Source organism: Desmodus rotundus, chromosome 8, assembly GCF_022682495.2.
Source record: "Desmodus rotundus isolate HL8 chromosome 8, HLdesRot8A.1, whole genome shotgun sequence".
NCBI classification, from domain to species: Eukaryota; Metazoa; Chordata; class Mammalia; order Chiroptera; family Phyllostomidae; genus Desmodus; species Desmodus rotundus.
The window spans coordinates 39132463-39143615 of record NC_071394.1 but is presented as its reverse complement, the minus strand read 5'-3'; the positions used below and the strand labels follow the sequence as shown (position 1 = coordinate 39143615).

The window sequence follows — 11153 nt, the reverse complement described above, 5'->3', positions numbered from 1 at the left end:
AAGTTTTCATATTAATATTCACCTCATCTGTCATATTATTTTATATAGTTAGTGAAAATTATTTCAACTATTTAGATTTAAGATATAAATTACTTGTTACATCTTAAAGTCAGGAAGTATTTTTAGGAATTGGGGTGTACTTATTTAGCCATGCTTCATCATTTTGCTACTAGTTGAAAGCCTACAAAAACTCAGTGATGTAACAGTGAATGAAATAGATGGAGAAACTATCTAGGATCTTTTGATTGAAAGCAAAAAGAACCATAACGTAAGCAAGAAAATGGAATCCACTTTCAGAATATAGATAAGCTTGCCAAAATGAAAGATAGGATCTAGTGTGTCTGTTGCTTTCAGCTTCAGGAATCTGAGAGCCCACTTCTTGAAATGACTTTCTTGGATCATCCACCCACAAATACCTTCGGCACCTTTGGATCTTTGTTCTAATTTAAACTCCTCAGGGCATGAATATGGTTTATGTTGCTTGGCTCATTTTTCCATCTCTGGGAATTGTTGTGTGACTATAATTGCTAGTTCCACCATAATCACAAAGAATAAAGTTCTTTAAAGATTAAAAAAAGGGGGAGTGTAGGCTTTCTACTGGAAGAAAGAGGGAAAGTGTATTTGGGGTAGAAAGGTCCACTGAAGTTTTCAACCATCAATAAAAATCTGTACGTGGTCCAAATTCTTATATAAAAGTCAGCTTATTAGTTTAAATTTTTAAACTGAATCAGTTCCTCTTCCCTCCCTCTCCCTCCCCTCCCCTCTCCTCTTTCTCTTGTTTTTTCTTGTTTCCTTTTCCTTTCTCTCTCTCTTCCTTTTACATCCAGCCATATTGTCCAGCCTTTCTTAAGAGTACTCTTAATCATCTTTATGTGATTTTTTAAAAAATTAGTGTTGCAATATTTTTATAATATAATTAAAATAGAGCTATAATAATTTAGAGCTTAAAAAATTATACATGTAAACATTTGCTATACAATGCACACAGGAATGCTATTGTCTTTGTGGAGCACATTGCATAGAGAAGCAGCTCAATCACCAACTAGTGCCTGCAATTTGTAGCATCTCTACTTGTGGCCCATGAAGGTCTAAGGTGAAAGAAATGCTCCATAGGAACTGTGGAGGTTTGAAAAAGGAGGAGTGGTACAAGGAAACAGCGGGATCCAGCATGTAAAACACTGGTTTCCTTTTAATTCACCCTATGTTCATATATTTTTTTACATTGATGCCATTTTCAAAATTTTCTTGTGGGTTCTGTCCTATTAATTACCATTTAATAATTCTGGAGACTCATTAATTGACCACATGGAACCTTTGCACTGATCTTCTATTTTCAATATTTATCAATAATGACAAAGTTCAGACACAACCAGTATTACCTACATTGGTTCAAAGCTCGTATTTATAACCGTTGTTTGTTTTCTCTGTCCATGAGATCTTAATAGGCAAGGCATGTCTCTCCTGAGTGATGACCAAATTTCCAGCTGGACTTTTTCAGGCTGGGCTTTTAAGTACTGGTGGCAACCCTGCCTGGGTTTGCAGTCACATGGGCATTTGGTTATGCCTCAGCTTCAGCTGCTCTAGAAGATGCCTGTCCTTGGCGGTCAGCCCTCAGTCTCAGGTCTCCTCGACAGAACACGCCTTTCCTGAGTGGCCTCAGGTAGTTTTCCTTTCCATGTGGCCATTGGACTCACTTTGAATTCTCATTTGTGCTTTTAGGCTTTTAATGACATAGAACTGAGATTTACTAATTTTTGAGCTTGCCCTTTGTCTGATATACTCGTGACTGTGGCCAAAAGAATGTTGAAATTAATCATATTAGAAAATTAATGAACATTTGGAGCCCTCTTTATTTAAAACACAAAGCTTTTTTTTCAAAATACATACAATATAACTGACTGAAATCTTTAAAATTATGCTCCCTCAACCCCCATATGTTATTTGTGTAATTGTATGTAGTATATAACCTGTATTTTAAATAAAACCACTCCAAACATACTCTCAAAGTTTGGTGAAAAAATCTTTCTTCTTCTAGGATATGGTTTAAAAGAGTTAAACAGATAGAACATTTATTTATGGACACTAACATCTCACTGATGACAGACAAGACACAACTTCCAGGGTCTTGTTGGATGCCACGAGTTCTCTATACACTAGAACTGATAGGGTATTGCTGAAATTTCCTTGGTAAAGCTGACCTCTCTCTCACAGAATTTCTATTTCCCAGCATTCCCAGAGGAAGCTGGGGTAGCTAACAGGCTTAGAGCATAACTGTTATTATGGTTACAGTGACAAAGGAGTACTTGGAGGTTATTTTGCTTTAAGGGCAATGCTTGATTACAGTGAAAGGTGATGTGTGCCGAGGAAATTGCTTGAATTTTCTAGATTTTCCCAAAATTTGTTTGTTAAGATCTTGTAAAAACATTAGTTCTTAAAAGATATTTTGCTGTTTCCTCATTTTAGTGAAATCTGGCATTAATATCAATTAAAAAGAAAAGGCATTTGCAACACTAGACTATTGTAAATAGCGCTGTTATGAACATGATGCATAAGTCCTTTTGAATTGGTGTTTTGTGCTTCTTACAGTATATTCCCAGCGATGGAATTCCTGGGTCAAAAGGCAGTTCCATTTTTAATTTTTTGAGGAAATTCCATACTGTTTTCCACAGTGGCTGCACCAGTCTGCATTCCCATCAACAGTGAAATAGGGTTCCCTTTTCTCCACATCTTTACCAGCATTTTTGTTTGTTGATTTGTTAATGATAGCCATTCTGATAGAGGTGAAATGATACCTCATTATGGTTTTAATTTGCATCTCTTTGATGTCTAGTGATGTTGAGCATTTTTTCATATGGGCCATCTCTATGTCTTCCTTGGAGAAGTGTCTGTTCAGGTCCTTTGCTCATTTTTTAATTGGTTTGTCTTCCTGTTGTTGAGTCATATCTAAGTTCCCATCAGTAGATGAATGGATTAAAAAACTGGTGCATTTACACAATGGAGTACTACACAGCAGAAAGAGAGAAGGAACTCCTCCCTTTTGTGACAGCATGGATGGAACTGGAGACCATTATGCTCAGTGAAATAAGCCAGTCAGTGAAAGACAAATACCATATGACCTTATTTATAAGAGGAATCTAATGAACAAAATAAACTAAGGAGCAAAACAGAACCTGAGACATGGAAACATGGAACAGGTTGACAGCTGCCAGAGAGGAGAGAGAAGATGGGGAACTGATGGAAAGTGGGGGAAGGGACTAGTCAAAGAACGTGTATCCATGGCCCATGGACATGGACATTGGTATGGGGATTGACTGTGGGAGCAGGAGGGTGGGGGTAGGCTGGGCAGAAGAGGGCAAAAGAAGGACAATTGGCACAACTGTAGTAGAATAAATAAAAATTTTTTAAGAAGGTGAACTTGACATGTAACTCTCTCCAGATCATTGGTTCCCACAGTTCCATATTCACATACTTTAGTTAATTTGAGTTGTTATTATAGGGTGAAATGGAATACCTGTGGTTGATATGTTCAACACCTTATTAAAATTTCAGATAAAGTTGTTTTTCACTATTCCTTTGTTCTTACTCTTTTTTAAATTATTGTTCAGTTACACTTGTCCCGCCTTTTTCCCTCGTTGCTCTCCCCTGCTCAGCTCTGCACCCCTGCTTCCACAGTCAATCCCCACCCCACGGGCCCAGGAGCCCTCTATTCACGTTCCTTGACTTGTCCTTTCCCTTCTTCTCCCTGTTATCCCCCTCGTCCCTCCCCTCTGGTCACTTATATAAAAAAAGCCACTTAGATCCAAGTGGTAAAAGATGATGATGATGTTTCCTATTACCTTAAGATTAAACAATTTTTATCCCCTAGATGTTTCAAAGATGTATACTTATTTCTAATGTTTTACATATAACTTTTATTTGAATAGAATATGCCTTTATTTGGTCCTTCTTTCATTTTTCTATTTGTTTTTTTCTAATTTAGGTGCTAATTAGCCCTAGGATTACAATTGCCCCTTGTTTCCATATTTTCTCCCCATATACTTTAATCTCTCATTCTTCAATCCCCTACCCTGGCCGAATCACAGCACCTGGATTAACCCAGATGTTCTCTAGGTTTTCCCTATAATGTTAATGAAATTTATAGTAATCTATTTGCTCCTTTTTGGTTACTATTTGTTTTATTTATATATTATTTTAGTTTTGAATAGAGACATTTTGTTACTGAATTCTTTGTTTATTGAGCTCTAGAATGTCTTTTCGCATCAATGTGCTGTTTTATCATCTCCTGTTTGATTTCTTGCTTTATAGAAAATGGCATTTTGGGGAGATATTAGTTGTAGGTAATTTTCTGCTGTTGTATTAATTTAATTATTTCTGAATAAATTAATTCATAATTTTTCTTATTTTGTTCCTCTATTTTCTCTTTTAAAATTTTTACTTTTGTACCATGTTGTTTTTTATCTCACACATATTTCCCCCAAATAATTCACTCTATATATTTTTCCAAGATATAATTGTTTAAATAAGGAAATAAGAGGGTTTTAACCTATTATTAAAAATTTGAAATATTTTTATAAGTTAACATGATCATATTGTATGAAATAAATTAGATATTTCAAAGATTAAATAATAGATTCAAAGTAAGTGAAGTGTATTATTTTTATTAATTTTAGCACTCAGTTTTCTCCATCTTCATCTATCTTTCTAGGTATTTTGCACAAAGTTTCCTACTAGTACCTAATGGCCCTGAGCAGTAATGACTCTAGACTCCTATTATGTCAACTATAATATCTCGTGACCAATGTGGCAGCAAAAAGGCTAGGCATGTTAATGCTCCTTGTGATTATATTTTAGTCCTCACAGAAAGTAAAGTCTTAATATTTATGTGTTCTCAAAGTCACTGACTTTGTCCTCAGCTTTTGACACATCAACACAAACATATTGCTCGAAATTTGTGAAAAGGTCTAACTTAATCACACGAAGAAATTAACAACACTGGTGTATATTTGGGGAAATGAGAGATTATTAAAAACAATTCTATACATTTTAATGAACATAAATACATATGGAAAGGTTTATATTTGTGACTGTGTGTACATGTATGTAAAAACAAGAACTCCAATTTTGCTAAGACAATGTCACATAGTTGGTATAAGTATTAAATGATCTCTCTCTCTCTCTCTCTCTCTTACTCATTATGGGCTGTAGTGGATATAAACAAGCTATTTTTAGGCTCTGAAATACATAACTAAAAATAACAAATAAATTCATTATTTTTAAAAAATTAAAATTTTTAGTTTGTGGTAATTGTGAATTCATGTGGAGTTATAAGAGATAATACAGAGAGAACCCCTGAATTCTTTATCCAGTTCTCTGAATAATATACCCAAACTCTATTATAGTATTACATCCAAGGGACTGACATTGACACCTTCAAGACATAGAATAATTCCATCATCACAAGGATCTTTATTATGTTACTCTTTTATAGCCTCACCCACTTCCCTCCCACCTCTAACTTGTCTTAATCCTGGACAACCATTAATCTGTCATTCATTTCTACAATTTTTTCCTTCCAAGAATGTTAAATGGAATCAAACACATGATCTTCTGAGATTTGCTTTTTACAGTCACCATAATTCTCCAGGGATTCATTCAGATGTGTGTATCAATAGTTCATTCATCTTTACTGCTCAGTAGTTTTTCATGGTGTGCATGAACCATGGTTTGCTTATACATTGGCCTGTCCCTATTTTTAATTTTAGCTATTCTTATGAGTGTGCATTGATATTTTACTGTAGTTTTAATGTGCATTTCCTGATGGTTAACAATGCTGAACATCTTTTCATGTGCTTATTTGCTATCTATATGTCTTCCTTGGTAAAATGTTTCTTCATGTCGTTATCAATTGAATGTTTGCATCCCCCAAAACTTATGCTGAAATCCTCCCCCTCAATGTGATGGCAATAGGAGGTGGGGTCTTTGGAAGGTAATTAGGAGTAGATGAGGTCATGAAAGTGAAGTCATGTATGGGATTAATGCCCATCTAAGAGAGCTGCATTCTCTCTGCCTTCTGCCATGTGAGGACACAGCAAGAAGATGGCTATCTATGAATCAAGAAGAGGAGTGTTACCAGACACTGAATCTGCCTACACCTTGGTCTTGGACTTAGCCTCTAGAATGGTGAGAAATATGTATCTGTTGTTTATAAGCTACAAAGTCCATAGTACTTTGTTATAGCAGCACAAACTGACTAAAACATGTCTTTTTCCTATTTTTTAATTATATTGATTTTTATTCCATATTGAATGTTGAGAGTATTTTCCATATTCTAGATATTAGTCTTTTGTTGAATATGCACTTTGCAAATAATTTTTCCCAGTCTGTATCATATATTTTCATCCTTTTAACAGTGTCTTTCACAGGGCAAAGTTTAAAACAAAAAATTTTCATAAAGCCCAATTTTTCCTTTTATGTATTATGTTCATAGTGTCAAATTTAAGATGTACTTGCCTAGCCCTAGATCCTGAGGAATTACTTTTATGATTTTTCAAAAAGTGTTATAAGTTTAACATTTTAAATTAAAATTTTGGGTCCATTTTGAGTTAACTTTTATATAAAATTTGGGACAGGTTGGGGTTCTTTGTTTTTCTTCCTTTCTCTCTCCCTCTATTGCTGTTTTTCTGAAGGTTTTATCATGAAAGTGTGTTGGCTTTGATAAATGCCTTTTCTGCATAGGTTGATATATCACAATATATATTTTCCTTTTTTAGCCTATTGACATGTGAATTATATTGAACAAGTTATGAATTTCTAAAATAAAACTCATTTGGTCATGGCATATCCTTATTTTTGTACATTGCTGAATTTTTATTTGCTACTATTTTGTTAATGATTTTTATGTCTATATTCTAGAAGATTATGGGACTTTTACATGTATAGTCATCAGGAATATTGGCCTGTACTTTTTTTTCTTATATACCCTTCTCTGGATTTGTTATCGGGGTAATTCTAGCTTCATAAAATGAATTTGGAAGTTTTACCTGTTCTTCAATTCTTTGGGGGCATTTGAGAAGGATTGGTATTAATTGTTCTTTAGATGCTTGGCAGAAGTCACCAATAAAGTAATCAGGTCCTGGGCTTTTATTTCTTGAAAGGTATTTGGTTTCTGATTTAATCTCCTTACTCATTATTGATCTGTTAAGATATTCTATTTCTTCATGATTCAGTCTTAGTAGATTGTATGTTTCTTGGAATTTACCCATTTCTTTTAGGTTATCTGATCTAATACTTTGTATTTCTGTGTTTTCAGTTGTAATGCTTTCTTTGTCATCCCTGATTTTGAATCTTCTATTTTTCTTAAACTAGGTAATATAATTTGGAAATTTTGTTCATCTTTAAAAAAACTAGTTCTTAGTTTTATTGATTTTTTCTTTCTCTTTTTTCATGTAGCAATAATCGCACCTCAGGTAAAGCTCATTGGCTACAATACTGCCATTGTGCAAAGCTTGTTGAACTTTCTATTGATTTTCTTGTCTCTATTACATTTATTTCTATTCTGATCTTTGTTACACCCTTTCTACTGCTATCTTTGGGCTTAGTTTGTTCTACTTTTTCTACTTCCTTGGGGTATAAAATTAGGTGGTTTATTTAAGATCATACTTATTTTTTAATGTAGCATTTGTCGATGTAAACTTCCCTGGTAGAATTGCTTTGCTGCATCCCTAAAATTGGGTATGTGTGTTTTTATTTTTATTTTTTTCAAGATATTAAAAAGATTTTCCTTTTATTTTTTGACACGTTGGCTATTCAAGAATATGTTGTTAATTTTTACATATTTGTGAATTTTCCATCTTTGCTCTGATTATTGGTTTTTAGTATTCTGTTGCTGTTAGATAGAATGTTCTATATGTTCTATATGTGTGTGTGTGTATATATGTATACACACACATATATATTAGGTTTATTTTATAAAAGTATAGTTCAAGTCCAATGTTTCCTAATCAATTTTCTATATGTATGATCCTTCCATATAGAAAGTAAGGTACCATATTTTTACCATGTATAATGTATACCCACCTATTTGTATGCATTTTGCACAGAATTATTATACCCATGGTATGTAATCATTATACCTATGTATAATGTGCATTCTTATTTTTCCCTCAAAAATTTGGGCAAAAAGTGTGCATTATACATGGCAAAATATGGCACTGATGTCCTCTACTGTTATTGCATTGCTGTTTATTTCTCCCTCAGAACTGTTATGTAAGCTTAATATTTTTAGGTGCTTCAATGTAAGGTGCATATATATTTATGGCTTTTATTTCCTCTTGATGAATTCACCCCTCTATCATTATATAATGACCTTCTTTGTTTCTTGTTACAGTTTTTTTACTTAAAGTGTTTTGTCTGATAGAAGTACAGCTATCTTTGCTCTGTTTTTGTTTCTCATATTAATGGAAAATCTTTTCCATCACTTCAATTTCAATCTACGTGTGTTTTTAAAACCAAAGTGAATTTCTTGTGGGTAGAATATAGTTGGGTCTTGATTTTGTATCCAATCAGTCACTTTGTACCTTTTGATTAGGGAGTTTAATCCATTTACATTTAAAGTAGTGATTGATAGGTAAGGTCTTACTAGTAACATCTTATTAATTATTTTCTGGCTGTTCTGTAGTTCCTTTGTTCCTTTTTTCTTCTCATGCTGCAGTTTTTTGTGAATTGATTATTTTCTATACTAGTATGCTTTTATTTCTTTTTTCTTTATTTTTTGTGTACTAACTATAGGCTTTTGCTTTTGATTACCATGAGGCTTACATAAAACATTTTATAGTTATAATAGTCTATTTTAAGCTGATAACAACTTAATTTCAATTGTATAAAAATATTTACCTCCCGCTGACTTCATATTTTTGATGTCAAAATTTATCTTTTTATATTGTTTATTAACAAATTATTGTAATATAGTTATTTTATAGTTATAAGTAGTTATTTAAATTATTGTACTATAGTTACTTTATCCTTTATACTAGAGTTAAATGATTAAAATGCCACCATATTATAGTATTAGCATATGCTGAATTTGACTGTATACTTACCGTCCCAGTGTATTTTTTATTTTTATATGTTTCATATTACTAATTAGTGTCCTTTTATTTAAGCTTCAAAATTTGCAGCATTGCTTATAAGGAAGTTCTCATAGTAATGCACTCCCTTAGCTTTTGTTTATATTGGAAAGCCCTAATTTCTTTATTTCTGAATGATAGTTTTGGTAAGTAAACTATGCTTGGTTGGTAGTTTTTTCATTCAGCATTTTGAATATATTATTCCACTTTCTCACGGCCAGTAGTATTTCTGCTGAGAAACCTGCTAATAGCCAAATGAGGATTCATTTTATTTTGGTAAATGTGAATTATTTAAATGTATAACCAATTTATAGATTTTTTTAAAGTAACAATGTATTGAGCTTGCTTCAACACATATATAATGATAGATGATTGAATATGTGCAAGTGTTAATTTAATAAACAAATCACATGTGTATGCACACACACGCAAACACACACAATACTACAGACTAAAAAGAGGAGTTTTCTTTCCTAGTAGATTCCCATACTTGACAGGGATATATGTACTCTGTCTTAATCAGCTTTGTTACAATGATACTACATAAAAACTCCATCCCCAAACTCAGTGACTTAAATCTTACTTTCCTGTTCATAGGCCCTCAGGGTGGCTGCAATCTGGCTAGACTCCAGATTCCAGGTCCTAGGCTGCTCTTTGGATTCCTGTCAGATACGTACCTCTCACCTTCCTTGGCATCAGCATTTACCCGGTCATGTGAACTGCTTCATGTGTCTCATTCTGAAGTTTAAGCTGAAGGCAGAAATTACCTTACATACATTATTTTCATAGATCATCAGATCATCAAACCCCACAAAACAGTCAAGACCTCTGCTTGCATCTTGCTTACTAACATTCAATTGGCCAAAGGAAATCACATGGTCAAGGAAACCCATGACACAGGGAAGCATACCCAATGCACAGTGGGAAGTAAGAGGAGTCACTATTTACTGAACATTAATGCAAACTCTCACAAATTCCTTTAATAATTGTGTTTCAATGATAAAGGTGAGGAAAATCTACCTCATATGCAATCTGAGGGTCTTGTCCCTTTTTAGTCAGTGATTTAGAATGCTGGAGCCAATCTCCTCGTGTTAACTCCTAAATTAACCACTTTGTAGCCATTCCTGACTTTTTTCCTCGTGTATGATCTCAAAGTGCCTTCTCCAATTCTGGCCTCCAGTTGCTGTAGTTCCTTCAGGGAAAGAACTATTTACTCTACCTTTCTTCGCCTCCCAATAAAAAATGAGACTGATATTCTGTTATCCTTCAGTGCCTGTAAACATGAATGCATATATTTTTAATTATTATGTCTATTGCAGTGCCTTCTCTCCTAACCTTTCCTTTCTGCTTTAAGTGAAAATATAGTGATTATGTTCTTTGAGTTAACTTGCCACAGTCACACATCAAATTAAGTATGTATAAATCTGTATTAATATTCTATATTATATCATATTTATCCCCATGTTTGGAATAGAATATCTGCAACATGAAAAAAATATGCATTTTGTGTGTGTACTTTGTTGGGATTTTTGACTTGGTGACAAAAAGAATTTCTCTAGAATCATTACCCACAATTTTAATTATTTCTTTTTCTTGACTTCTTGAAGTTTTCCATATCCATTATTTATTTTTTTTAATGTATTTATTTATTTTTATTCAGTTACAATTGTCTGCATTTTCTCCCCTTCCCTCCACCCCACCCCAGCCAGTCCCACCTCCATCCCCCACCTCTACCCTCCCCCTTGATTTTGTCCTTGTGTCCTTTATAAGTAGCTCCTATAGATCCCTCTCCCCACTATCCCCTCCCCACTCCCTTGTGGCTATTGTTACAATGTTCTTAATTTCAATGTCTCTGGTTATATTTTGTTTGCTTTTTTCTTTTGTTGATTATGTTCCAGTTAAAGGTGAGATCATATGGTATTTGTCCCAGTACCATATTCACTATTTCTAAATCTCTAAAAGTGTTTCCCTAATTGGAAGATGCCATAAAAATTTACAGGTTCAACAAATTCTGGGAGAGCCAAAAAA

General features: G+C 33.6%; 1 non-coding gene across 1 annotated transcript; it reads right to left on the bottom strand.

The window, feature by feature from the left end:
- Window positions 1–7372: 7372 nt before the first annotated feature.
- Window positions 7373–7506, bottom strand: LOC139441130 (U4 spliceosomal RNA). Its single transcript, XR_011651550.1, has one exon. It is a non-coding gene; the product is annotated as a U4 spliceosomal RNA (small nuclear RNA).
- Between the last annotated feature and the right edge of the window lie 3647 nt (window positions 7507–11153).